The sequence below is a fragment of the Felis catus genome, chromosome E3 (assembly GCF_018350175.1).
Source record: "Felis catus isolate Fca126 chromosome E3, F.catus_Fca126_mat1.0, whole genome shotgun sequence".
Taxonomy (NCBI): Eukaryota; Metazoa; Chordata; class Mammalia; order Carnivora; family Felidae; genus Felis; species Felis catus.
Genome location: NC_058383.1, coordinates 33,098,537 through 33,125,644, shown reverse-complemented (window position 1 = coordinate 33,125,644; position 27,108 = coordinate 33,098,537). Strand labels below are relative to the sequence as shown.

General features: G+C 50.6%; 2 long non-coding RNA genes across 10 annotated transcripts in view; one reads left to right on the top strand and one right to left on the bottom strand.

Moving 5' to 3' along the window:
• LOC123382541 overlaps window positions 1-3,875 on the bottom strand; it is a 182,311-nt gene extending 178,436 nt beyond the window's left edge. For 4 of the 5 annotated variants that reach the window (XR_006591063.1, XR_006591062.1, XR_006591059.1 and 1 more), the window contains exon 1: window positions 3,620-3,875. This is a non-coding gene — a long non-coding RNA (uncharacterized LOC123382541). The remainder of the gene's footprint in view (window positions 1-3,619) is intronic. The other variant, XR_006591060.1, reaches the window with a different exon arrangement.
• A 2-nt stretch (window positions 3,876-3,877) lies between these two features.
• LOC109495294 overlaps window positions 3,878-27,108 on the top strand; it is a 47,913-nt gene continuing 24,682 nt past the window's right edge. Inside the window, exons 1-2 of one of the 5 annotated variants that reach the window (XR_006591056.1) lie at window positions 3,878-4,022; window positions 26,778-26,926. This is a non-coding gene — a long non-coding RNA (uncharacterized LOC109495294). Of the gene's footprint in view, window positions 4,023-20,116; window positions 20,769-26,484; window positions 26,927-27,108 lie in introns of those variants that run through there. The other 4 variants (XR_006591054.1, XR_006591058.1, XR_006591053.1 and 1 more) reach the window with 4 other exon arrangements.

The following is a 27,108-nucleotide window of genomic DNA, read 5'->3' as shown; positions in this document are numbered from 1 at the left end:
TTTGAGAAACAGTGTCTTAGATACAAAATGACCAGGAAGCATCCGGCTAGGCCAGCAGGGGATCAAGGCACTGGGCCACGTGGGAGGTGGTTAGACCATTTAATAAACAGGACATTTATCTACAACAGCCAAATTATGGAAATGGCCCGACTGTCCACTGATTGATGAACGGATAAAGAAGGTGCGGTACATATATGACAATGGAATATTCCTCAGCCGTCACAAAGAACGAAATCTTGCCATTTGCAATGACATGGAGGGAGCTGGAGGGCATAATGCTAAGTGAAATAACTTAGAGAAAGACAAACACCATATGATTTCACTCCGGCGTGGAATTTAAGAAACAAATGAGCCAAGGAAAAAAAGAGAGACACCAAGAAGCAGACTCTTCACTGTAGAATACACACTGCAGGTCACCAGAGGGAAGTTAGGCGGCGGGGTGAGTAAAACAGGTGATGGGGATGAAGAAGGGGTGAGTACACATTGAATCATGATATCGTGCACCTGAAACTCATATTACGCCGTATGTGAACTACCTGGTGTTTAAAATTTTTTTTTTCAACATTTATTTATTTTTGGGACAGAGAGAGACAGAGCATGAACGGGGGAGGGGCAGAGAGAGAGGGAGACACAGAATCGGAAACAGGCTCCAGGCTCCGAGCCATCAGCCCAGAGCCTGACGCGGGGCTCGAACTCACGGACCGCGAGATCGTGACCTGGCTGAAGTCAGACGCTTAACCGACTGTGCCACCCAGGCGCCCCGAACTACCTGGTGTTTAAATAAAAACTTTGAAAACAACCAGGACTTTTACTGCCAAGCTAAAGCAGCTTGGGACTCGTACTCCCGAATACCACTCCTTAGTTTCTTCTGTGCACTCTGCCCTAAGAGAAAGCTGGAGAAGGAGAGAACAGTATATCCCCTGACTGAAACATGTGGATCTCAGCTCTGCTTGTCACCTGCTGTGTGACCATGAACAAGTTACTAAGCCTCTCAGACTTCAACTTTCTTATGAGTGTAATATGAATAGTGAAGCATGCCCCATGAAGATACTAGTCTCTCTATATACATACATAATGTATATGAACATGTAGATGCATGTTATAGTTAGCACAGTAATATATGCATATCTCTCACATATGTATTATAACTATTTTATGTAAATACGAACCATATTTATATGTTATAAACATAATGGATATTACCGTATATATTTAGCCATGTGCCTGCCTGACATCTAGAAAGAACTCAAATGATGACGGGTATTATTTTTTAAAAGACACAGAGGGGGTTCCGAGGTAGCCACCCGCCCGGCTGCTGCAGTGGGCACTTCTGTGTGATATGACATAGGCCATCCTCACTGCCGTCCTGAAGCTGGCTTTCACGTCCATTTTACACATCAGGAAACCGAGGCTCAGACTGGTTCCCTGGCCGTTAAGATCACACATTTCCCAACAGTAAAGCTGGAAATTGGATGAGGCATGACTTTTTACTCCACCACTGAGCCTTTCAAAGATTCAGGTTAAAATACAAAAAAAAAAAAACTGGAATTACTCCGAGCCTGACCAGGGTTGGGTAACTGTTCAACCTGATCCCCTTGTCTGGCAGGGCTGTGCCTCCGGATCAAGGGCATTTTCATTGCCTTGATGGCCCTCATTTCTGATGCAGGAAGGTGAGGTTCATGCTTTTTGAGGTTCCAACAATGAAAGATAAAGCTGGAGGATGTCCCTCATTAAAACTCTCTCTCCTGTGTGTACTCCAGGACATCTGAGCTGTTATGAATTCATTTAGATACAGAGCTAAGTCCAGGGGAGACAAAGAGGAAAGGCACACAATTAGGGGAAATCTCTGAGATTCATGTGCCTCAGAATCACCTGTGAGAGCCTTCCATACGCTTTTTAACTCTGCATTCAGCGAGGTCTTAGTAATTCTGGCTCAGTATATATAGACGGGGCCCACAAGTCTGGGTGTTTTTTTTGTGTTTATTTTTCAACTTTTTTTTTTAATTTTTTTTTATTTTTGGGACAGAGAGAGACAGAGCATGAACGGGGGAGGGGCAGAGAGAGAGGGAGACACAGAATCTGAAGCAGGCTCCAGGCTCCGAGCCGTCAGCACAGAGCCTGACTCGGGGCTCGAACCCATGAACTGCAAGATCCCGACCTGAGCCAAAGTCGGTGGCCGACCAAATGAGCCCCCCAGGAGCCCCCCATAAGTCTATTTTTAAGGGGCACCCTGGGTCCGCTGCCCGTGTTAACAAACGCTGCCTGAAGAAAAACAGACCTCCTTCTAAACGGTGTGCACCTTGCACTGTTTCTACAGGCACTTTAACGAGCATCTATTATGTGCCAGGGGTGACATCGAATGTGTGGGATACAGATGGTAAGGCAACGGAACCCACGCCCTTCCAGGTTCCTGTCGTTCAGTGCATGGTTATGGCCACGTCCTGCTCATTGACCTCGGTTAAGTTACTTCTTCCCTTCAGAACCCTCGCTTTTTCAGCTTTATTGAGATGCAATTGACACACAGGAATTGTATGCATTTAAGATGTTCCACTCGATGTTTTGGTAGCTGTCTACCTAGTGGAGCAGGACGATCTAGTCAATGAAGGTAGGCATCAACTCCCTCACCCTACACGGTTACCTACTTTCCTTCCCTCCTTCCTTTTTTGTAGTGAGAACACTTAGGATCTGCCCTCTTAGCAAATTTCCAGTATGCAATATGCTATTGTTAACGGTTATCAGACTGGTTGGCAAACTGGTCCCGGAGCATGCAGGGAGGGCAGGGACACAGTGAAGAGAGAGGCAGGCCGCTCGAGACTGGAGGACAGCAGAGTTAATAAGCAAGCCGACTTAGCTGCGAGGCTTGAAGACCAGGGGAATCTCTGCACCTGCTGCCGGAATCCTGACTTTACAGAAAGGCCCTAATGGGGCTCGGCCACGATAGTCTCCACCACACCTCACTCTCCAGGCTGCTTCCTTGCACTGGCTCCCACCCTGGGGCAGTGAGCAGGCGCACATTCCCCCCAGCGCTCGCGGGTCACCGGGGTCATGCCCTCTGGATGACCTCTTGCATCGCTTCCCCGGGAGCCCACCTATCCGCGCTCAGATCCGGCTTCGAAGGGCTGGGACCTCAGTTGCCGGGGCCTGTGCCCTCTTAGCTTTGCAGAGGGCCCCCGAGGACTCCAGCTTCTCCTCCCGCTCGCCCACCTCGCGTGCCAGCCCCGGAGCCGCCAGGTCTGGGCCAACCCCGCCCTCCAGCCAGCTCTCTCACCGAGCTGCAGCCTGCTAGGGCCCCTGGGGCCGCGAGCCCACGGGAGACGCCGGCCCACCTGTCGCTGGCGCCTCCCTTCCCCCCGGCGGTTCCAGAAACGCGCAGAAGCCGACCGGAGGCCTTTGCCCGCGTCCCGTGCTCGCCGGGTCCGCCGGCACCGAGGGCCGGCCTCCCTCCCCAGATAGAGGTCACGGCCGCCTCAGGATTTCCCAGGACCGGTTCCTCGTCTCCTGGCCGCCCGGCCACGGGCTCGCAAACCAGCCCCGGACGCAGGGCCGCGAGGGCAAGAGCGCAGCGGGTCGCTGAGCGCGCGCAGGTGCAGGTGGCACGTTAACAAGCGAGGGGACTTACCTGGGAGGCTCGGCCGGGGACACCGCCAGGGAAGCCGCTCTCCGCACCCGCCGTCAGGATCCTGAGTTCGTGGAGGAGCCTTCACGGGGCTCGGCCACGTCCACAGGGCGGGCGGTCTCCGCCAGGGCCCGCACCACACCTCGCCCTCTCCTTGCAACGACGCCGCGGTGGGAACCACAGGTGCAGCTCGAGTTCCGGAAAGGGGTGGGGTGAGGAGCCTCCCATCGCGGGGTCAGCCAGGGTCACGCCCTCTCCGTGACCTCCGCCAACAAATCGCTGTGCTGGAGCCCGGGGTCTCCAGAACTCCTTCCTCTTGCGTAATTGAAGCTCTGTGCCTTCCACCGACGACTCCCGGTTCCGGCCTCTGGAAGCCGCGGGTCTGCTCTCCGCTTCCGTGAGTCCGGTGAGAGCCTACAGCACTCACCCTTCTGTGTCCGATTTCGTTTTGCAAAATAGTTTACGGATCCGTCCATGTTGTTGCAAACGGCAAAAAGTGCTGCTTTTTATTTATTGTCTTAAGTTTATTTAGTTTGGAGAGAGAGGGAGGAGCATGCGGGAGGAGTGTGGGGGCAGAGACGGAGGGAGAGAATCCCAAGCAGGCTCCCGGCTGTCAGCAGAGAGCCAGTGACAGGAATGGAACTCACGAACCATGAGATGGTGATTGGAGCGGAAATCAAGAGTCTGAGGCCTAACGGATTGAACCACCCACGTGCCCCTTCAATCATGTATTTCATTATGCGTGTCTTGATTCATCTGTTGATAGACATTTGGGTTGTTTGCATATCTGGGCTCTTGTGAACGTGGGCCTGTGGACACCTCTTTGAGACCCAGATTTCGTTTCCTTTGGATAAACACCAAGAAGCGTAACTGCTGGATCCTATGGTAGTTCTCGTTTTAATTTTTTTGAGGAGTCTCCGTACTGTTTTCCATACGGGCTGCACCAGTTTGCACACCCACCAACAGTGCACGGGGTTCCCTTTTTCTCCACATCCTCGCCGACACCAGCTGTCTCTTGTGTTTTTTGATGACACCCTTGCTAACAGGAATGAGGTGATAACCCCTTGCTTGGATTTGCATTTCCCTGATGATGAGTGATGGTGGGCACCTGTTCATCTTACCTTTTGGCCACGTGTCTGTACTTGGCATTGAATGTCTAGTCAGTTCCTTTGCCTCACTTTTAATTGGGTTATTTCTTTATTTGGTTTGCTATTATGCTGTTTGAGTTCCTTCCGTATTTTGGAGATCAACCCCTTATCAGCCAGCCCTGCGGGCAGCAGGTGGAGAGGCCGGGGCCCCTGATGTACAGTCTGACCCTTCCAGGGAGAAGCTGGTGGCTGGGCTGTATGGTTGGGGTGAGCTGTGAGGAGGGGTCATGGGGCATGCTTGTGCCTGGGACGTTTAAAACCACCGGTCTGTTCCCTGCGACCCTGGGGGACTACAAAATGCGGGGCCACCAGCTTCAAGAGGCATGTGGCTGGGGAGCCAGTGCCTCAGGGAGCAGCCTGAAACGGAGCGCTAGATGTGTGTTCCAAACTCTTCGATTCTCAGCGACCAGTTGAGAGCAGGGGACCCCTCCCCCAGTTGTATGTCTGTGCCAGGGGTGGGGGTAGATTACGTCACAGGTTTTCCCACCCATTTGGATGTATTTTCTGAGTCGTCCAGTGTGCAGGAGTCTCGCTAGAAGTTTCTGGACATTTCCAAGGGACCAGACCCGGGCCGGGGCTGCGTATCGGGTACATCCATGGGGTGGAGGGCGAGCCCAGAGTCTCCTATTCCGGCTCGGGAGTCCCACCCCCTTGAGAAGTATGTTGACTGCCCCCTGCTGCACGGTGCACGAGGGGAACTGGCCTCGCAGGGGCAGGTGAGGGAGACGCGGCCTTGCCCAGAGCCGCGTGAGCTGGAGTGAATGAGAGACCAGAGCGAGTGAGCACATGCAAAATGCGCTCCATCGCTCAGGACAGTGGCAGCCATGGCCAGGAAGCTAAACTGAGACCATGAGGTGGAGAATTACAGGGGAGAGCGAGCCGCCTGCCAGGCCCCATCTCCTCATCTGCAAAGTGGGTCAACATCACCTGCGTTGTGGCTTCTGCCTAAGGGTTGTACTAAACAACAGTCACAAGGGCTGAATTAACTGCCTGGCCCTGGACAGATCGTTGGTGACAGGCAGGGCCCTGCCCTGTCTGCAGAGGGCTAGTGTCCACAATACGCCAGAGGCTTTGGACCAAATAGAGTTGTTATCTGGCCTTGGGGCCCATCCTGTCTGCATTGCCAGATCTCACCTGCAGGAGGGCACCTTTCAAAAACCCCAGTTTGGGTGACTTAATCAATAGACTCCTTTTCCTTTCCCTGAACCCCTTTTCCCACGTTGGAAATGGCCAGATGGGCAGAGATGGAGATTATATATCATTTCCAGTCGATAGAAGTCAGTAGTGCTACTTACTCAGTGGGACTGTTTTGCATTCATAGCAATAATCATTACCACTTTCACATAATCACCATCACCATCTAAGAGTTTTCCAGCATGCTCCCTGATCAGAAATCCTCTGCACAGCCATGTGCATGCCCTGTGGGCCAGGTGGTGAATTGAGAGTAGCTGTGCATTCCAGCCACACTTCTGCCACAGGGCCTTTGCACATGGTCTCCTCCATATCCAGCGTGGTCTGGTCCAACCATCTTTATCCAGTTGACTCTGCTCAGCCTTTACTTCATCAGAGATGTCTTTCCTGTTCTCCTAGTCCAGGTCGGTTTCTTTGCTGTTCTCCATTCCATAACAACATTCTGCAAATACATGTCAATGAGTGACATTGTTGGCTTCTTCTCCATTAGACTGGAATCCATGGGAGCAGGGATGGTGACTCCTTCCACTCACCATAGGGTTCCTGAATCATGCGTGGCATTTGATTCATAGAAGATGTTCAATAAATATCAGTGAAAAGAAGGTAGAGAAGATTGAAGGAAGGAGGAAGGGAGGCAGGTTAATGACCAACTAAAATGGAAGCTCTGGGCGTTTGGAAGGAAGACCCGTGCTTCTTGTTCTTTCGTCAGGAATTATTCTCGAGTTATTTGCGTCCTGAGATCGCTGACTTAGAATGAGTCAAAATGATACAATCCATTATCTTTGGCTGGCCTGAGTCGCACTCAGAAATTGGGTACCAGGTGAATGGAGAACAGTTTCATCAGTAATCAGATCTCTTTGGTGGACTATGTCTGAGATGGGGCAGTTTGCTCTGACCCTCTGCTTGCTGAGCCGTCAGCCCATTATTACAGAACTTACCATACTGTATAGTAATTGTTGATTGTCAGTCTCCCCGACTGGACACTTGGAGCCCACAGACCTTCGCTAAGGGGGCCCTGGGCTCCATATTGAACGTCTCAATGCAGTAAATGAATGGGACACAGATGTCTCTGTCCAGTGTCCTATGCAACATGATAGGAGGACCCTCAGAGAAAGAGCCCCCGACAAAGAGTTCAGAACTGTTAAGTAAACGAAGGAATGGCACTTCCTGTAAGCCCCCTTTTGTAAAAAAAAAATTTTTTTTAACTTTTATTTATTTTCGAGAGAACGTGAACAGGGGAGGGGCAGAGAGAAAGGGAGACACAGAATCCAAAACAGGGTCCAGGCTGTGAGCTGTCAGCACAGAGCCAGATGTGGGGCTCGAACTCATGAACTGTGAGGTCATGACCTAAGCCCAGGTTGGACGCTTCACTGACAGAGCCACCCGGGAGACTCCCCCCCCCCCCCCGCCCCATCAGCCCCCTTTGTGAAGAAGCTGAGAGTTCGTCTGAACAATCCCAGTTCGGTTTACTAGCGCAGAAGAGATGAACAGAGCACAGAGGGCTGGTGATGCGCACGTTCAGTTAAGCTACAAGTCGCTGAGTAAGGGAGAAGGAAAAGAGAGAGACGTATGTGACACTGAGGGCACCCGTGCAGCAGGCTGGCTCAGTGAACAGGGTGTTGGTTCTGGAGTCAGGATGGCTTGGGTTCAAGTGCTGCAATTTCTTAGCTCCGCAACCCTGGACAAGTTACTAAGCCGCTTGGTTTTCTCCCAAAACAGGGGGAAATATGGCTATTCCATGGAGCCGTTGCAAAGAATAGTAACTAAATGGTCCATGAGCAAAAAGAACCAAGGATGAGACCGGACAGCATGTGGAAAACGCCTCGCATCCTGGAGATTCTACGCCTGGGGGGGGGGGGGGGACTCTCGGAGAAGATGACGTTCACTTGGAGATCTAGAGGGAGAGTAACAGCCAGTGGAGAAAGCAGGAGAGGTACAAGATTAAATTCAGGTTATGTGATGACGTGATGCGTAAAGAATGTTTGTGTGTTCAGGAATTTGAAGTAGAGGGGTGCCCCGGTGGCTCCGTCGGTTAAGCGTCCGACTTGGCTCGGGCCAGGATCTGGTGGTTCGTGGGTTCGAGCCCCGTGTTGGTCTCTGTGCTGATAGTTCGCAGAGCCTGGAGCCTGTTTTGGATTCTGGGTCACCCTTTCTCTCTGCCCCTTCTCCACTTGCACTCTGTCTCTCTGTCTCAAAAATATTAAAAAAAAAAAAATCTGAAGTGTGCCTGGAGCACAGTGAGGAAAAGGGCTATCTGACTCAGATGGACGTTCAAGGTCATTTGAGGAGGTTGCATTGCATTCCAAGGGGTGAGTAGGGAACAGACTCCAGAAGAGAGCTGGGGCACTTGGGTGGCTCAGTCGGGTAAGCATCCGACTCTTGATTTCAGCTCAGGTCATGATCTCATGGTTCGGGAGTTTGAGCCCTCCATGGGGTTCTGTGCTGACAGCGTGGAGCCTGCTGGGCTCTGTCTCCCTTTCTCTATGTCTCTCCCCAGCTTGTGCACACTCTCTCTTTCTCTCAAGTAAATTAAAAAAAAAAAAAAAAGACTCGAGGAGGGGAAGAGTGGAAGCAGAGAGAACTTGCTGTGATGTCATTGAAATGGACTGATGTGGCCAGAGGGAGGAGGACAGGACTGGCTGGGTGGTGGGTGTGGGCGAGGCTGAGAGCGAACGGCGTGCTCTCTGCTGTGAGTGTGGGTGACGGAGGGACCGGCCTCTGCAGCGGGGAAGGCTGCCGGATGAGGGAGCTTTGGGGTGAGCTCAGGAGTTGAGTTCGGGGAGTGTCGAGTCTAAGATTCCTGTTGGAAATCTAAGTATTTGGAGATGTCAGGGACGCACATGAAAATTGCAAGCCTGAAACTCTCAAGGGAGGTCTGGACTAGAAAGAAATCCGAGCTGGAGGTGGTCAGCCCACAGCTCATACTGAATGCCGTGAGAGTGCGTGGGGATATGGAATACACAGAGAGGAGACAGACCTTAATGCTCTGTGATTACACACGCTGTAACATTGAACTTGGGGACATGGCTATGTGCATTCTGCCTCTGCCCTTTACAACTGTTGTGACTTTGGGCAAGTTATCGCGCCTCCTGAACCCCACTTCCCTTATCTATGAAATAGAATGTGAAGGTTTCCAGGAGGGTGAGAAATGATAGGCCAGCGCCCCTGGGTGCGCCCTCCGGGCACCATTAAGGATAGCAGGCTTGTTGGGGCCCCTTGTACTTCCAGACCCTTCCCCGACCTCCCAGCCCGCGCCCCCATCAGGAGACACCACAATGGTCTCCTGATGTCATTCCAACCCACCCCCCCAGCAGCAAAGGCAGACCACTGATCTCTCTGTGGGGTTCCTGTGATTTCCGATATCTGTCCAATTTTCCTTTCTCCGAGTAATTTCTGGCTCATCTGAGCCATCTCCAGACTTCTCATGTGGAAAAAGAAGAGACTTTTGGGATGAGCCACTTTCTAAGCTGCATGCTAATAAGTAGTGTTCTTATTGTTATTATATTTGCTTTCAAATCAGCAAGAATTCTGATTAGATTGTGTAGCTGGGGGACAATATTAGCCAATGGTGTGAAGAAAATAAAGGCTATTCTTAGAAAATCTCTCTTGATTAGACCCTGATGCTTATTGGATAGTGGATGGTGTCAGTAGTTGAGCCAGAGAAGTGCTGGTGGGGAAGCCGTAGGCGGCAGGTGGGGGTGCACGCGTGTGTGCGGAGAGGGGCGCGGGCTTCCTTGCGCAAGGCCGCCTCCCTCACCAGCAGGTGCTTCCAGCCCAGGACCCCCACCCGCTGCCTCTGAAGTATCTGGCGTGAGGCCGAGGGAAAGACGATGAAGGGCTCGGCTCGGGTCCACACAGGGTGGGTTCCAATGTGGTGTCTTCCGGTTCCTGTGACCTTGAGTGGGATACCAATCACCCAAGGTTTCCACGTCCTCCTCTAGAACACGGGAGACAGGATGCCCCCTGCCTCGTGGCTTTGTTGTGAGGGTTCAAGTGGGACAATCATGGGAAAGACTTAAGGACTTTAGTTGGAACATGGTCACTGCTCTACAGATGTCGTTTTTTTTTTGTTTTTGTTTTTGTTTTTGTTTTTACCATCTTATGATTTTGGGCAGGTGGTAATATCTTCTCTCCCTGTCTGCCCTTTGCCCAACGTGCCCAAAAGGAAGCTCCAAGGTGTTAAGGACTGATCTGGAGACCCAGAGAAGATCCACAGGGCCAGTGTCCGACTCAGGTTTGAGTTTGGGACTTCCCTAATCACGGCCACCGTCTTTTCTTCTAAACCCATAACCTGAATGCATGCTGGCAAACCAGTGACAGTGTCACTGTGGTGACGTAGAGCTGACGGGTGATGGTGTCCTGGGTGTGTGTGACCTGCCTGAAGACAGGCCTGCCGTGCTCGACGTGCACATTCACATGTGCGGCAAATACCCACTGAGCTCCCAGGAGGGCCACCTGCTGGGCCAGACGCCCGGGGGGGGGGGCGGGGGTCAAAGTTGGGGAGTAAAAGGCAGCTCGAATCTCCGTCCTCCTGGACCTTACGATTTGTGGAAGGGGCTTATATGATGCACATAATCACCAGATAAGGGTACAATTACAAAGCAGATAATTTCTACACTGGGAACATGCAGGGTCTCTATTTTAACATGTGTGCGACACACACACACGCGCACTGTGTCCCTGACTCCCTGCCCTAATCTGAGGGCTCAGAGAAGGCTCTCCCAAACATTGTTATTATGTAATAATAATTACTAATGCTTTCAGAGCATTACTATGTGCGAGACTGAGTTTTCTTGTTCTGCGTTACACGTTATTCTCGCAGCAGCCGTATTATATGTTGCTGCTGTTAGGCCCATTTTAAGAGGTGGGGATGCTGAGACGCAGAAAGGTTAAGTGGATTACTTGCCCAAGGTCCCACGGCTAGCGAATGGCAGGGCCGGACCAGGCAGTGGGCTCCAGAGTGCATGTCCTTAGCCTTGCTGAGGTCTGGGGGATATGGGGCGATCAAGCAAGCAGAGAGAGGAAGTAGGGGGGTGCTCCGGGCTGAGGACGCCACACACGGATCCCCTTTGCAGTAGGGGCCACAGTTTCCGGGACTGGATGCAGCTGGAGCTCGGGGAGCCAGGACAGCAGTGCAGCAAGAGGGGTCCCCCAAGGGTCTCCGAGGAGAGAGGCACCAGGGGGACCGTGAAGGCCGCCAGGTGGGGTTAGAGGTTTCGGTCGTTGACCTGAGAACTGTGGGTGTCCGTGAAGGGTTTGCAGACAGGAGCAAGGTTTGCATTTTCTAAAGTTCACTCTGGCTGCTTGGTGAGGACCAGGGTGAAGAGGTAAAACGAGAAGAAGGGGGAGCCCAGCGTTAACGAGAATCTCGTGCTTGTCTGGGACCGGATGACAGGGGCCCAGACGGCAGGGTGATGGTGGAGCCAGAGGGAAGCTGGCAGATGAAACACGCTGAAGGTGCGGGACAGACGGGATTTGTGGTTAACCGGTGCTGTGCGTGAGGGCGAAGCACCAGTCAGTATTTCCTCACTGGGTCGAGGGCATGGCGAGCTGGTCTCCAAAGCCAGTGCTGGTCCACAGAGAAAGGAAGAGGGATGCAATTGTCAACGGTTTGTGATCTAAAGACTCAAGAGGTTCTAGTTAAATGGTATGAGTATAGATCATTGGAATCGGGCCCCAAATACAAACTGTCCAAGAACATGACGGGGCTGTTAGTTCTCATCAGAGCACATAGAGGCAGGACCTTGGGCTCTGAGTCAGTGGGGCACGGGTGAGTCATCTGTGTGACACAGCCACCGGAAGATCTCCTATCATCTCTGGGTGCCTCCCCTGGGAAAGGGACACATACCCTTGTCTCTTTTGAGATTATCAGAAGACACAGTATGATGCCCAGTCCTACATATTATGCATTCAAGGAACGGACCCACTCTGGCCTGTTGGACCGGCATCTAGGACACTGATGGAAATCTAACACAAATATTCTTGTTTTAGTTTTTTAAGTTTATTTATTTTGAGAGAGTGAGAGCACACAAGTGGGAGAGGAGCAGAGAGAGAGAGAGAGAGAGAGAGAGAGAGAGAGAACATCCCAAGCAGGCTCCACACCATCAGCACAGAGACTGATACAGGGCTCGAGCTCACCAGCTGTGAGATCATGACCTGAGCTGAAACCAAGGGTCGGATGCTCAACCGACAGAGCCGCCCAGGTGCCCCTCCAAGTGTTTATTCTGCATCAAACAAGCATTCGCTAGGCTCTTCACAAACAACCCTTAATTTTCCTGACCTTACCATATGTCATCCCTGTTGACCAGGGATGGCCACAGCTCAGATATTTAAGTGACTGCTGCTTGGAGGTGGTACAGCTCATAAGAGGCCAGGAGAAGTTTTAATTTGGGGCAGCCTGACTCAAATGATATGCTTTGTCTACTCTACTGGGTAAAATGGAAGTATGGTTAGCCTTGAAAATACAGAGTTGGTATTTGTTTTTTGATACATAATGCAGACTCCCCATCTGTAAACTGGGGATGCTAAGAGTACCTACCTCATGGGGTTATCATAGGAATCAATGACGTATGTAATAGGGCACTCAGCCCCATGTCTGACACAGAGTCCTTCAGAAATGTTAGTTTTCATTCCCATTATTATTACTGGTGGTGGTGTCGTTGGAAGGGAATTGAACTTCTTTCAGACAAGTCCAGAAAAGAAGATGAAGGCAAATGGGTAGAAGGTGTGGAGAAGTTCATTTGTCTCTGTGGGGTGATGTGGGGGGGTCCTTCAAAAGTAGAGCTGACCCACTGTGCAAGGAACAGCCTCAGAAAGGGGTGAGCTTCCCATCACAGGAGCTGCCCAAACCTCGGTTAGACAGCCATTCAAGGAAATGCCAGACGGCAGATCTGCTCCTCAAATTGAGTTGTACAAACCCCAGTGGCCCTTTAAACTGAAAATCTGATATTATCTCCCCCCCCCCCCACTCTACAGTGACAACTTTTATTGTGACGTGGAGTAAATCTAGGGCACCAGTTCCCAAAATAGCCTCAGAGTAAGGCGGGAGGAGGGATTGGGCTTGTGCACGTCACTGTCACTTTGACTCCCTCCTCTTGTCTGTCCCAAGGCCAGATGGGAGCTGGGAACCAAGGGGACAGTCCGTGACTTCCCCCACTGTCTCAACTTGGTTGGGCGCAACTCACTCCATCTGGTCCTGGGAGACCTGGCTTGGTGACTGCCCCTGAGGGACGGGCACTCTAACTTTGAGGCATCTGCCCCAGGGACATTGGCCTGCCCTCCCTAAGGTCCCTATTCTGAATGTCAAGAAGCTGTCATCCTAAAAGGATGCCAGGCTTCTGCTCTTAGGAACTTAGGGCTAGTTGAGATTTCTTGAGGATTCATTGATACTAAGCCAAGTGAGGGCTTCTGAAAGATAGGGATTATATTTTGTCTTCATATGCATCACCATTTAGTCTAGGACCTTGCACCTAATAGATGCTCAATGAATATATATGAATGAATATATCAGGTAATGAGCAAATACTTGAGTGTTGGAATCCATTCACTTGGCAAATATGGATCTATTTAATGCAAGTGTTAGTGTGTGGCTACAGGTTCAGGCAATATCTATAGGCAGGGAAGAGTCCCAGAACTCCAAGGGGTACAATTGTATTTCTGTTTCCATGTGCAGGGCTTGGTTGGATGTAACACCCACTCCATGCAGCGAAGACAAGAAACAAAAAGAGTTGACCTACCCTGAGTAAAGTGAGGTCACACGTACTTGGCCGTCTCCTGTGCTTCACTCTGTCTTGATAGTGGGCTAGCATATGGCCATAAATTCTTTGATACTCTTCATTTCAAAAAGCAAAGTTTTGGGGCACCTGGGTGGCTCAGTCTGTTAAGCACCAGACTTCGGCTCAGGTCATGATCTCACGGTTCACTTCATGAGTTCAAGCTTCGCATTAGGCTCTGTGCTGATGGCTCAGAACCTGGAGCCTGCTTTGGATTCTGTGTCTCCCTCTCTCTCTGTCCCTCCCCCACTCACGCTCTGTTTCTCTCAAAAATAAACTTGAAAAAATTAAAAAAAAAACAAAAGCGAAGTTTGATTCCCTCTTCTTGAGTATGGGCTGGATTTAATGACTTCCTACTCTTGCATAGACTTTGATGGAAGAGCGGGAGAGGGGGGATCCAGTTCTGAGACAGTGTCCGGGAAGGCATGACAGTCATCTCGCTCATCACCAGCTCTCCCTGGACAGATTTCATGTCATGAGCATGCTCCAGCAGCCTCTGCAGAGGCCGTGTGGCGAGGAGGTGGAGCTTCCAGCAGGCATGTGAGTGAGCCTGGAAGGGGATCCTCCAGCCCCAGTTGAGCCTTCGGATGACTGAAGCCCTTGTTACTCTCCTGACTGCAGCCTCATGAAAGACTCCGAGTTAAAACACCCAGCCGAGCTGCTTTCAAATTCCTGACCCGCTTTGTCAGGAATTGTGTGCTTTCAAATTCCTGACCCGCTTTGTCAGGTATTGTGTGCTGTTGCTTGAAGCTGCTAAGTTTGGGGGGCCGTTGGTTTTGCAGTTGTAGATACCAGTGCAGCTGTCATCCCCGTTCTCGGTCCACATTCTGTATTAGCCAAGGTCCAATCAGATTAGAAGCACAGGAGATGGATTTGTTACTGGGACCTGACGTCATGCGCTTGTGGGGGCTGATGAAACAGCGTCTGTGGGGTTTTGTTCCTCAGGGCTAATGCCGAAGTCTGCAGGGAAGACGGCGAGGAAGGTGCAGACTGGTGTCATGGGAGGAAAGGGGAAGAGCGCTGGGGAGCCTGTAGCATGAGCCTGGTACCCACACTGAGAGACTGGAGCCTGTGGTGGTTCCCACCACCTGCAGCCACGACGAAGTGAGTGGTGTCCTGCTGGAGAAACTGGCACCTTTGCCATGGAGCCCCCAGAGTCAGAGGAGTGAGGGGGGGTTCCTTGAGGGTGGTGGAGGAGTTGTGGGTCGACATGTGACCCACCCCAAGGAGGGGAGTGGCAGATGAGCAGCCCATGTGAGCCACCCTGACCTTGCAAGCATAAATGCCATGACTGCTTTCCCCCTCCATATCTCCCTCCATTTCTCCCTCCATTTCTCCCTCCATTTCTCCCTCCATTTCTCCCTCCATTTCTCCCTCCATTTCTCCCTCCATTTCTCCCTCCATTTCTCCCTCCATTTCTCCCTCCATTTCTCCCTCCATTTCTCCCTCCATTTCTCCCTCCATTTCTCCCTCCATTTCTCCCTCCATTTCTCCCTCCATTTCTCCCTCCATTTCTCCCTCCATTTCTCCCTCCATTTCTCCCTCCATTTCTCCCTCCATTTCTCCCTCCATTTCTCCCTCCATTTCTCCCTCCATTTCTCCCTCCATTTCTCCCTCCATTTCTCCCTCCATTTCTCTCCTGGCCCAGCCAGTCCAGAGAGCCCACCCAGTGCAAATCCAACCCACCCTTTCAAGTGGGCTCAGCCACACCCATGGATCACGATCTCAGTGAACTTCCAGATTAGCTCAAACTTTTGTCCTGTGACTCATCTAGGTCACTGTCTTTTTTGTTGAAGCACTTTATTGAAGTATGGTTGGCATATAAAGAGCCTTACATATTTAATACGTACAACTCAATGAGTCTGGGGATAAGTATGCACGCATGTGGCCATCACTACCATCAGGGCATAGACATACCCATGGCTTTCCAAAGTTTCTTCCTGCTCCCTCCTCCTCCTCCTCCCTCCTCCTCCCTCCTCCTCCCTCCTCCTCCCTCCTCCTCCCTCCTCCTCCCTCCTCCTCCCTCCTCCTCCCTCCTCCTCCCTCCTCCTCCCTCCTCCTCCCTCCTCCTCCCTCCTCCTCCCTCCTCCTCCCTCCTCCTCCCTCCTCCTCCCCCCTCCTCCCCCCTCCTCCCCCTCCTCCCCCCTCCTCCCCCTCCTCCCCCCTCCTCCCTCCTCCCCCCTCCTCCCCCCTCCCTCCTCCTCCCCCCTCCCTCCTCCTCCCCCCTCCCTCCTCCTCCCCCCTCCCCCCTCCTCCCCCCTCCTCCCCCCTCCTCCCCCCTCCTCCCTCCTCCTCCCTCCTCCTCCCTCCTCCTCCCTCCTCCCTCCTCCTCCCTCCTCCCTCCTCCTCCTCCTCCCTCCTCCCTCCTCCTCCCTCCTCCTCCCTCCTCCTCCCTCCTCCTCCCTCCTCCCCCCTCCTCCCTCCTCCCTCCTCCCTCCTCCTCCCTCCTCCTCCCTCCTCCCTCCTCCTCCCTCCTCCTCCCTCCTCCTCCCTCCTCCTCCCTCCTCCTCCCTCCTCCTCCCTCCTCCTCCTCCTCCTCCTCCTCCTGCTGCTGCTTCTTATCATTACAAGAACACTTCACATAAGATCTATCCTTTTACAAAATTTAAAGCATATAATGCAGTGTATTTAGCTAGAGGCTCCCTGCAGTACAGTAGATCTCCACAATGTTTTTATCTTGCATAAATTAAACTTCCTATTCTTTGATTAGTATCTCCCCACTTTTCCCTCCCAAGCTCCCGCCACCCCCCATGCCACCATTTTGCTCTCTGCTTCTATGAGTTTGATTATTTCAGAGTCCGCGTATAAGTGAGGTCACACAGCGCTTGTCTTTGTGTCTCTGGCTCATTTCACTCCATATGACGTCCTCCAGGCCCATCCATGTTGTCAGAGATGGTAAGATTTCCTCCTTTTTGAAGGCTGAGTAATACTCGATTGTGTGTGTATATGCCATATTTTCTCTACTCATTCTCCCACAGACAGACCTGTTGTATCTGTGTCTTGGGTGATGTGTATGCCACACAAAAGCTTGGCGTGTAGGTGTCTCTACAAGACAGTGATTTCATTTCCCTTGGATCTATACCCAGAAGGGGGATCGCTGGATCAGGGGTAGCTCTGTTTTTAGTGTTTTGAGGATCCTTCATACTGTTTCCCATAGTGGCTGCAACAATTCACCTTCCCACCAACAGGGTGGCAGAGACCCCTTTGCTCCGCATGCCCACCGACATTTACCTTTTGTTTTGTAATAATGGCTGTCCTGACAGGTGTGTGGAGGGGTGGTATCTCCTCGTAGTTTTGATTTGCATCTTCCTGAAGATTAGCGATGTTGGGCATCTTTTCACATGTCTGCCGAGTCATGCTGGCCATCTTCTTTAAGGGGAGCCTCACAGCAGTAAACCTATAAAGGGGTAAGTGATGTGCTACTCTGAAAAAATACACAAAAGGTCAGAGGAGCTCAGAAGATGGTGCCACTATCTTTGGGGGGGTTGCCGAGAAAGGGTTCGTAGAGGTGATGTGCGAGCCAGGATATCTGTGTTTGCCAGGTGGTTGCAGGTCATTTAGGAAGAGGAAACAGCATCTTTGGGGGGACCATTTGGAAGGTTCCAGAGGTTCCTTTTGGCTGTAGGTGCCTGTGTGTGCAAGGAAGTAGTGGGAGACGGGGTCAGAGTGCCTGCGTCTGCAAGAACAGACCAGGAGCATCTTTGCAGACACGTCACAGAGATGGGTCTTCACATTCTAGGCAATGGGGAGCTATTAGCAGTGCCTCCGTTGGGGATGGTGTGGTCAGAGTTGCACGGTAGAGCAATTCCTGTGGCAGGTGCACAAAGAATGAAATGTGGGTCCGTATCAGAGGCAGGGAGACCGTCAGTAGAGACTATCACAATCCATCACAAGGGAGAAGGTCAGAGACGGAAGGCCGGCAGTGGGGGTGGAGGGCAGGAGGCGTGTGGGATGCACAGGACAGGAAAATTAAAATGGGGGAGTGACAAGAGAGAGGAGAAGAAGGGAGGGTCAGGACTTTGGCCTGGTGACTGGGGGGTGATGTTGCTCCACTCTGACACCGGAGACCCTAAAGGAGAAGCAGGTGCTGGCCGCAGGGGGCGTGGATGCATTTCATTTTGAATGTGTTGAGTTTGGGGTGCCTTTGAGGTATTGAAGACACAGCCAAAAATGTATTTCTGTGTTATTTTTTTTAGGATTATATATGGTTGGTTTGTTTATTTTATAGTTTTTATTCTCAAGATAGTGAACATTCAGTGTTGTCTTGGCTTCAAGAGTAGAACCCAGTGATTCACCTCTTTATTTACCTTATCTTTGGTGAACGGAGGTGAACTTTAAGGTTCTGAGCTTTATCCCTTACGGCCAAACATCAAAAATGCCCAAAGCCCGTTTAACACCTTCCCATGTTTAAGGCAATATCACTGCTCACGATTTTTTCTCTCAATTACTCTCCCCTGCATCTCATGATGGGAAGGACGGGAGAAGGTGTGGAAAAGGCTTTGCGGGTTGTGGCTTTGGGATGCCCTGGATTCTCAAGCGTCACGTGCTTGTTGGCTACGTTGCAACAGGCTCATGGCACCACATCCCCTACTCTGATGATGTGTGAACAATTTCAAGTCTGTCAGACATGCTGTGGTTCCGTGAGCCAGGCTGGACCCAGACCTCTTTGTATTACTCTGAGCACCATAGGGAGGCCGCAGAGAATCACCTTCTTGAGCAACAGTTGTTTTTAATTGTTCAAATTTACATCCAAGTTAGTTAGCACATGGTGCAACAGTGATTTCAGGAGTCGATTCCTTAGTGGCCCTTACCATTTAGCCCATCCCCCCTCCCACAACCCCTCCAGCAACCCTCTGTTTGTTCTCCATGTTTAAGAGTCTCCTATGTCCTCTTCCCCTCCCTGTTTTTATATTATTTTTGCTTCCCTTCCCTTGTGTTCATCTGTGTCTTAAAGTCCTCATATGAGTGAAGTCATATATTTGTCTTTCTCTGATTAATTTCACTTAGCATAATACCCTCTGGTTCCATTGAAGTAGTTGCAAGTGGCAAGATCTTGTTCTTTTTGATTGCCGAGTAATACTCCATTATATAGATATACCACATCATCTTTATCCATTCGTCCATCGATGGACATTTGGGGTCTTGCCATACTTTGGCTATTGTTGATAGTGCTGCTATAAACATTGGGGTGCATGTGCCCCTTCAAAACAGCATCCTTGTATTCCTAGTAATGCAATGGCTGGGTCGTAGGGTAGTTCTATTTTTAACTTTTTGAGGAACCTCTATACTGTTTTCCAGAGTATAGAAAGCTGCACCAGCTTGCATTCCCACCAAAAATGCAAAAGAGATCCTCTTTCTCTGCAGCCTCACCAACATCTGTTGTTGCCTGAGTTGTTAATGTGAGCCATGCTGACAGGTGTGAGGTGATACCTCATTGTGGTTTTGATTTATATTTCCCTGATGCTGAGTGATGTTGAGCATTTTTTTCATGTGCCTTCTGGATGTCTTCTTTGGAAAAGTATTCATGCCTTCTGCCCATTTCTTCACTGGCTTATTTGTTTTTGGGGTGTTGCATTTGATAAGTTCTTTATAGATTTTGTATACTAACCCTTTATCTGATATGTCATTTGCAAATATCTTCTCCCATTCTGTCGGTTGCCTTTTAGTTTTGCTGACTATTTCCTTCGCCGTGCAGAAGTTTTTATTTTGATGAGGTCCCAGTAGTTCATTTTTGCTTTTGTTTCCCTTGCCTCTGGAGATGTGTTGAGTAAGAAGTTGCTGCAGCCAAGATCAAAGAGGTTTTTGCCTGCCTTCTTCTCGAGGATTTTGATGGCTTTCTGTCTTACATTCAGGTCTTTCATCCATGTTGAGTTTATTTTTGTGTATGGTGTAAGAAAGTGGTCCAGGTTCATTCTTCTGCATGTCGCTGTCCAGTTTTCCCAGCACCACTTGCTGAAGAGACTGTCTTCATTCCATTGGATAGTCTTTCCTGCTTTGTCAGAGATGAGTTGGCCATACGTTTGTGGGTCCATTTCTGGGTTCTCTATTCTGCTCCGTTGATCTGAGTGTCTCTGCTTGTGCCAGTACCATACTGTCTTGCTGATTACAGCTTTGTAATACAGCTTGAAGTCCAGGATTGTGATGCCTCCTGCTTTGGTTTTCTTTTTCAAGATTGCTTTGGCTATTCGGGGTCTTTTCTGGTTCCATACAAATCTTAGGATTGTTTGTTAGAGCTTTTTGAAGAATGCTGGTGTTATTTTGATAAGTATTGCATTGAATATGTGGATTGCTTTGGGTACTATTGACATTTTAACAATATTCTTCCTCTCCAGGAGCATGGAATATTTTCCGTTTTTTGTGTGTGTCTTCAATTTCTTTCATAAGCTTTCTATAGTTGTCAGTGTATAGATTTTTCACCTCTTTGGTTAGATTTATTCCCAGATATTTTATGGTTTTTGGTGCAGTTGTAAGTGGGATCGATTCCTTGATTTCTCTTTCTGTTGCTTCATTGTTCGTGTATAGGAGTGCAACCGATATCTGTGCATTGATTTTCTATCCTGCCACTTTGTGGGATTCGTGGATCAGTTCCAGCGGTTTTTTGGTGGAATCTTTTCGGTTTTCCATTTAGAGAGAGTATCATATCATCTGCGAAGAGTGAAAGTTTAACCTCCTCGTGGCTGATTTGGATGCCTTCTATTTCTTTGTGGTGTCTGATTGCTGAGGTGAAGACTTCCAATACTATGTTGAATAACAGTGGCGAGAATGGACATCCTTGTCTTGTTCCTGACCTTAGAGGGAAAGCTCTCAGGTTTTCCCTACTGAGGATGATACTAGCGTTTCTCTGCACAACCGCCGGCTGCTGGCCACACCTGGGAACGTTCGAGGGACTCTGCTGCTGCCGTCACCAGAGACTGCGGCTGGGCGCCAGCCCGTCCCAGAGAAGGTTCATGCGATCGTGTAGCCGCAGCGTTGGAGGGATCATGGAAGATCACAACACGCATCCGGCACCAGGCTTCGCCCTTCCCACCAGAGCACCGCCAGGTATGGAGGCGAGGAGTTTCAGACTTTGTGCTCCCCATTTATAGAGTCTTAATGGAATTCAAACCCTCTCCTTTCTCCTTTCTCCCTTTTTAGTTCAGTCCCTGTGGCTGTTTCCACTTTTCTTCTTTCTCTCCAGCTGCTGTTGGGGTGGGGGGTGCTTTTCCCGAATGCTCTCCCTGTCTCCGTCCTCTACTGCACAAGCAGAAACAACTCCTGCCCTCTGCGGCTTGTCTCTCCCCCAGTTTACCTCTCTGCACCACGTACCTGCTGAGTTCTGTGGTTCAGGTTGTGCAGATTGTTGTGTTAACTCGCAAATCAGTTTTCTAGGTGTTGAGGATGGTTTAGTGTTGATCTGGCTGTATTTCATGGACACGAGATGCAAAAAAACAAAACTTGCATGCTGTTCTGTCATCTTGGCTCCTCCCACACAGTTTTTGTTTTGTTTTGTTTTTGAGAGAGAGAGAGAGAGAGAGAGCGAGTGAGCGAGCAGGGGAGGGGCAGAGAGAGAGGGAGACCCAGAATCTGAAGCAGGCTCCAGGCTCTGAACTGTCAGCACAGAGCCCAAGGCCGGGCTTAAACTCACGCACCTTGAGATCATGACCTGAGCTAAGTCAGATGCTTAACTGACCGAGCCACAACTCTAATTTTCCAGGTGGGAAGTCTGCTCTGCTCAGTGAAAGGGAAGACAGAGTGGGATCAGGGAGCGGATTCTTAGGGGCTGGCCTGCTCTTCCTTCTCTCGCTGCACATCCCCATTCTGGGCTCTTGTTCTGGGCTCTTGGGGCATTAGAGGCCCCAAGCAATCAAAGGTAACAGCGGCGGTGAGCACATCGGATCCCATCGTTTCTGGGGCCCCTGCCTCTGACGTGGTGACTAGGATTTCTCATCTGCTCTGGAAGGAATGTGAGAGGAGGAAGCCCTCCCCCTTCAAAGGGCTGCCCGCAGTCCCCTGAATTAAGAAAAACAAGACTGCTGCTTCTTCCTTGGGCAGGAGCAGAGGCAGAAGAGACAGAAAGGGGAGGCTTCCGAAACACAAAACATGCTGGTATGTCAGCGAGGGTTGGGAACTGGGAGAGACGTGGGCTCTTCTTCCAGGCAAAATAAAGAAGTTCAAACGGAGAGTCAAAGCACGGTCTGCTCCCGGTGTCTGTCAGGATGCAAGCTGGACGGAAGTTCTTGCCGAACCAGAGCGTGTAAGCGTTTGCATCTACCTCCCTAGAAATTTTAGCCCCTTGGAGCTTTCAGAAACAGAAAATGTGGATCTCTTTTCTATCTGCCGTCTTAGGACAGTAGTGAGGGCTTTGCACAGTCAGCCCTGTAACTTTCAGCACCCTGGAGAGCTCAGGAACAAAGCCCGTTTTTCTACCTGCTTCCTTAGTGGGGGGAGAGGCCTGATCTGTGACCTGTGATTCACAGAACCATTGTCACCTCCAGTCAAAGATACTCTGTGTCTCCGGTAAAGCTGGCCAGATGGCATACGGACTTCCAGCCACTTCAAAAGGAAGTTGTTTCTCCTCGGATGTGCCCTGAGCACAACTTTTAAGTTCTGGAACTGAGAAAAGTACAAGGGGGAGTTGTCTTTTGTATTGTATGGTTAGAAATGTTTCTGCGCATGCCAGTGAGGAGAGCAGGTTAGAGCCGAAAATGCTGTTGTACAGATATGCATGAGAAGAGCAGGCAAAAAAGCGGAGGAGTAAAGGGATTGGCCAGAGATCAAGCAGCTAGGATGTGGCCAAGAACCTAGACCTCCTGGCTGCTACTTGTTTATTGAAAACTACTTACCGAGCATCTACAGTGCATAAGGCATTAGGCACCCAGGCAGTTCCTGTCTGCTCTCTATCAGAATTGACGTAATAGCACACAAGTAGGTGGGTGGCTTAGTCGGTTGAGCCTCGACTTGGGCTCAGGTCACGATCTCAGGGTCCGTGAATTCGAGCCCCACGTCGGGCTCTGTGCTGACAGCTCAGAGCCTGGAGCCTGCTTCAGATCCATGTCTCTCTCTCTCTCTGTCCCTCCCCCGATCGTGCTCTGTCTCCCTCTCTCTCTCTCAAAAAGAAATCAACATTAAGAAAAACAAGTCGACACGAAAGATCACAGCGTGTGGAGTCCAGCTGACAGGTGCTCACCACTGACCCTAGTGTCACAGCCACCTGGGTCACCCCAACTCTCTGAGCCTTGGCTTCCAAATATGTCAAATGGGGTTTATAATCTCAGCGACAAAGAAGTGCTCTGAAGATTCTAAAAGGGTTTTGTTTTGCTTTTTTTTTTTTTTTTTTTTACAAAGTTGGGTTAGTTTAATGGCCCCAAACAAATTTCATCAGACCTCTTGGAAAAGAAGACAAGTGACCCCCAAACTGCATTTCTAGCAGAAGACTCCAGGGTCTCCCAAGAGAAATCTTTTCTATCCCAGAATTCTAGCCACCTTGACTGATAAGTGGGAGCTTTTCCTCCCAAAGGACTGCCTGGTAATCAGGTTTGCTCGGCTGTCTGGCCATCTGACTTCAGCCAGCAGAATCTTGGGGCGTAAAGGCAACAGCGGAGCCGTTCTGGACAGCCGCGTCACTGGCAGGAGCTAATGTCCCAAGTCCCAAGTATAAATCGCCTTCTAATTAGGAAATAATTATGTCCCCAAATGGGGCTACATGGATGTGAAGGCATCTCGCAAATTGCCGATTAGTTTCGTAGCAGCGATGGTGTTTAGTGCCACTTCAGCTTGTGGAAAATGTGTTGGAAATGGCCCATCTTCAGCCACTCAGATAAAAAAGAAGAGAAAAGGTCACGGATGAGGAAAAGCTCAGAAGGCAGGAATGAAGGAGGACGGGGAAACGCTTGGCGTTTTTCTCGCAGTGAGCTGTGCTGTCAGAGTCTGGGGCGTGGCGTAACGGGGGGGGGGGGCGGAATTTTCATTTTCTTTTGGCCATAACGGAAAGTGGTGTAGGCGCCAGAGCAGGTGAGGGGTACGATCTGACGCCTGTCTTTAAAAGATTACCTGCGTCTTCTGGAGAACGGCGACCCCAGGAGGCAAGAGTGGAAGCAGGTGGAGGGTTGGAGAGATACCCCAGTTACATACGTGGGAGGTGGCCGACTGCCGTGATGGTGCTAGAAGAGATGAGAGGCGATGGCTCCTGAGGGGAGTTTTTTTAAAAAATGTTTATTGATTTAAAAAAAATTTTTTTTCAACGTTTATTTATTTTTGGGACAGAGAGAGACAGAGCATGAACGGGGGAGGCGCAGAGAGGGAGACACAGAATCAGAAACAGGCTCCAGGCTCTGAGCCGTCAGCACAGAGCCCGACGCGGGGCTCGAACTCACGGACCACGAGATCATGACCTGAGCCGAAGTCGGAGGCTTAACTGACCGAGCTACCCAGGTGCCCCTATATATTTATTTTGAGAGAGAGAGAGAGACTGGGCGAGATGGAGAGAGAGAGAGAGAGAGAGAGAGAGAGAGAGAGAGAGAGAGAGAGAGAGAATATGAATGAATCCCAAACAGGCTCCATACTGTCAGCACAGAGCCCAACTCAGGGCTCAAACTCAGGAACCTTGAGATCATAACCTGAGCCGAAGTGGGAAGCTCAGTTGAGTGAGCCCCCCAGGCGCCCCAGGACTTTTTAAAAAGTTTGTTTGTTTGTTAAGATTCTTTTTTTTCCCCAATGTTTATTTATTTTCTTTTTTGGGGGGGGACAGAGAGACAGAGCATGAATGGGGGAGGGGCAGAGAGAGAGGGAGACACAGAATCAGAAACAGGCTCCAGGCTCTGAGCCATCAGCCCAGAGCCTGACGCGGGGCTCGAACTCACGGACCGCGAGATCGTGACCTGGCTGAAGTCGGACGCTTAACCGACTGCGCCACCCAGGCGCCCCTGTTTATTGATTTTAAGTGAGAGCTCACATCCAAGGTGGGGGAGGGGCATAGAGAGAAGAAGAGAGAGAATCCCAAGTAGGCTCTGTGCTGGCAGCACAGAGCCCGATGCAGGGCTCGAACCCACAAACCGTGAGATCATGACCCGAGCTGATACCAAGAGTAGGATGCTTAACCGTTGACTGAGCCACCCGGATGCCCCACTCCTGAGTGGATTTTAAAGACTATGCAGACTGGGCTGGCCAATGCATTGGATGTGATGGGGGAGAGACGGGTGAAGGACGACCAGTGGGTTTCTGGCCTGAGAACTCAGGTCAGTGGCAGTGCTGCTTCCTGAGATGGGGACCCTGGGGAGCATCAGGTTTCTATTGGGGGAGGGTAGTCTAGAGTACTTTTCAAAACATTTTAAAATGTGAATGTCTGGGGCGCCTGGGTGGCTCAGTCGGTTAAGCGTCCGACTTCAGCTCAGGTCATGATCTCGCGATCTCACAGTCCGTGAGTTCGAGCCCTGCATCGGGCTCTGGGCTGATGGCTCAGAGCCTGGAGCCTGCTTCCGATTCTGTGTCTCCTTCTCTCTCTGCTCCTCCCCCGTTGCTTTGTCTCTCTCTCTGTCTCAAAAATAAATAAACGTTAAAAAAAAATTAAAAAAAAATGTGAATGTCTGTGACATCTCTAGGTGGAGAGATAAACTATAGGTGTGGATATATGAGTTCAGAGTGTATAGAGGTTGGACCGCACATACAAAACTCGGGGTAATCCGTGGCATTTGAAGCCAAAGGATTAGATGAGATACGGTAGATGAAGCAGACAGTGAGGGAAACCAAGAACAGATTCCAAGGCACTCCATCTGTCTGCCCACCCAGCCCTCCGCCCACCTGTCAGCCACCCACTCTTCAACTAGCCATCCCTCTATCCGTCCGATAGTGTTTAATAAATGCCCTGTTTGGGTCAGATGCTGGGCTGAGTGCTGAGATTCAAAGGTGAATAATTTTATTAGCCCCCACCCTGAAGAAGCTCCCGGATAAGGAGGGAGAGCACACATAAACAATATAGCGAAGCCTGGTAAGTTGTTTGGTAGAGGTGTGTACACGGGGCTGGATCATGGAGAAGTCACCTGTTAACTCTGCTGCTGGGGAGAGTTGAGAAAGACTAACAGGTTTCATTGAAGTTACACCTCAGAGGAGGTGGGACCGGTGTCCCAGGAATAAGGAAGAGCATGCGGGAAGGCAGGGAAGCAGAAGAGCTTATGGGGTGTCTTCGGAGGAGCACAAAGACCTTTGATCCTAGAAAGGGCTGTGGCAGGGACGGAGGCCGTGTGTGCTGGGCTACGGAATCCAGGCTTTTCCTGTAAGCCACTGTCTTTTTTTTATATTTTTTTAAATGTTTATTCATTTTGAGAGAGCAAGCAGGGGAGGGGCCGAGAGAGAGGGAGGGAGAATCACAAGCAGGCTCTGTGCTGACAGTGCAGAGCCTGATGTGAGGACTGAACCCACAAACTGTGGGATCATGACCTGAATCGAAATCAGGAGTCAGATGTGTAGCCAGCTGAGCCACCCAGGCGCCCCATGGGCCACTGCTTTAAGCTCAGGGTTTTGAGAGGGGCAGTGGAGCGGACATGACTGGATTTGGGTGTTAGAAATGATGCTTCATCTGGGAAAAAGAGTGATCAAATAAAAACCCAATCTGGATTTAATAAGGAGAGGTCCTATTGAGGAAACTCACTTTAAGGGGGAGACAGGGACTATTACAGTGGGATAGGCCGCAAGAGTTTTTCTGCTACAGGGAGGAGGAAACAAAACCAGAAAGAAGGGAGTCAGGAAGTTATGCGCATTGGCGGCAGAGGGGTGGGGGTGGGGGGCGTGTGATTGGATGGATCAGAGGGTGTGAGGTCAGCCTAGTCCTGGGGGAGGGTGTGTGTTGACTCAGGCTGATGGTGTTCAGGGACCTGGGAGGAGGAGAGAAGCTTAACCAATGTTCACTTGACAGGCATTTTGTTCTGATCGATTAGTGGGGACAAGAGGTTTGGCTAATCATTTATGAGCAAAGACAGGGATCTTGGAGGGCCTGTGTCTGGCCGTGGCATAGGGAGCCAGGGAGGGGGTGTCCGGGGGTCATATCTAAGTCCTATTGAAAAGGGTGGTTCTTTACAGTAGGCTGTTTCCTGGAATTCATAAAGGAGAGAAGGTCTTTAACTGCCCCCTTTTGCCCAGAATCATGAGTCACGGAAGCTTGGTGAAGTTCAACATTATCAGAGTCAAGGCCGCGAGCGCGGGAAACTGCACAGGAAGAGGAGAGCCAGGTAAGGGACGGCGGCAAAGCTTGCTGCTAAAACCCGAAAGCCGATCCCTGGATTCTTCCGATTCTCTGCTTCCTTCTGCACTCCTCCTTTGCACAGAGTGGGAAATCAAGTTCTCTGCCCCTTGTGCAAATACCGAGCCTGCTCGAAACATGCCCGACGGCCAGCGCAGCAGCAAAAAAGAC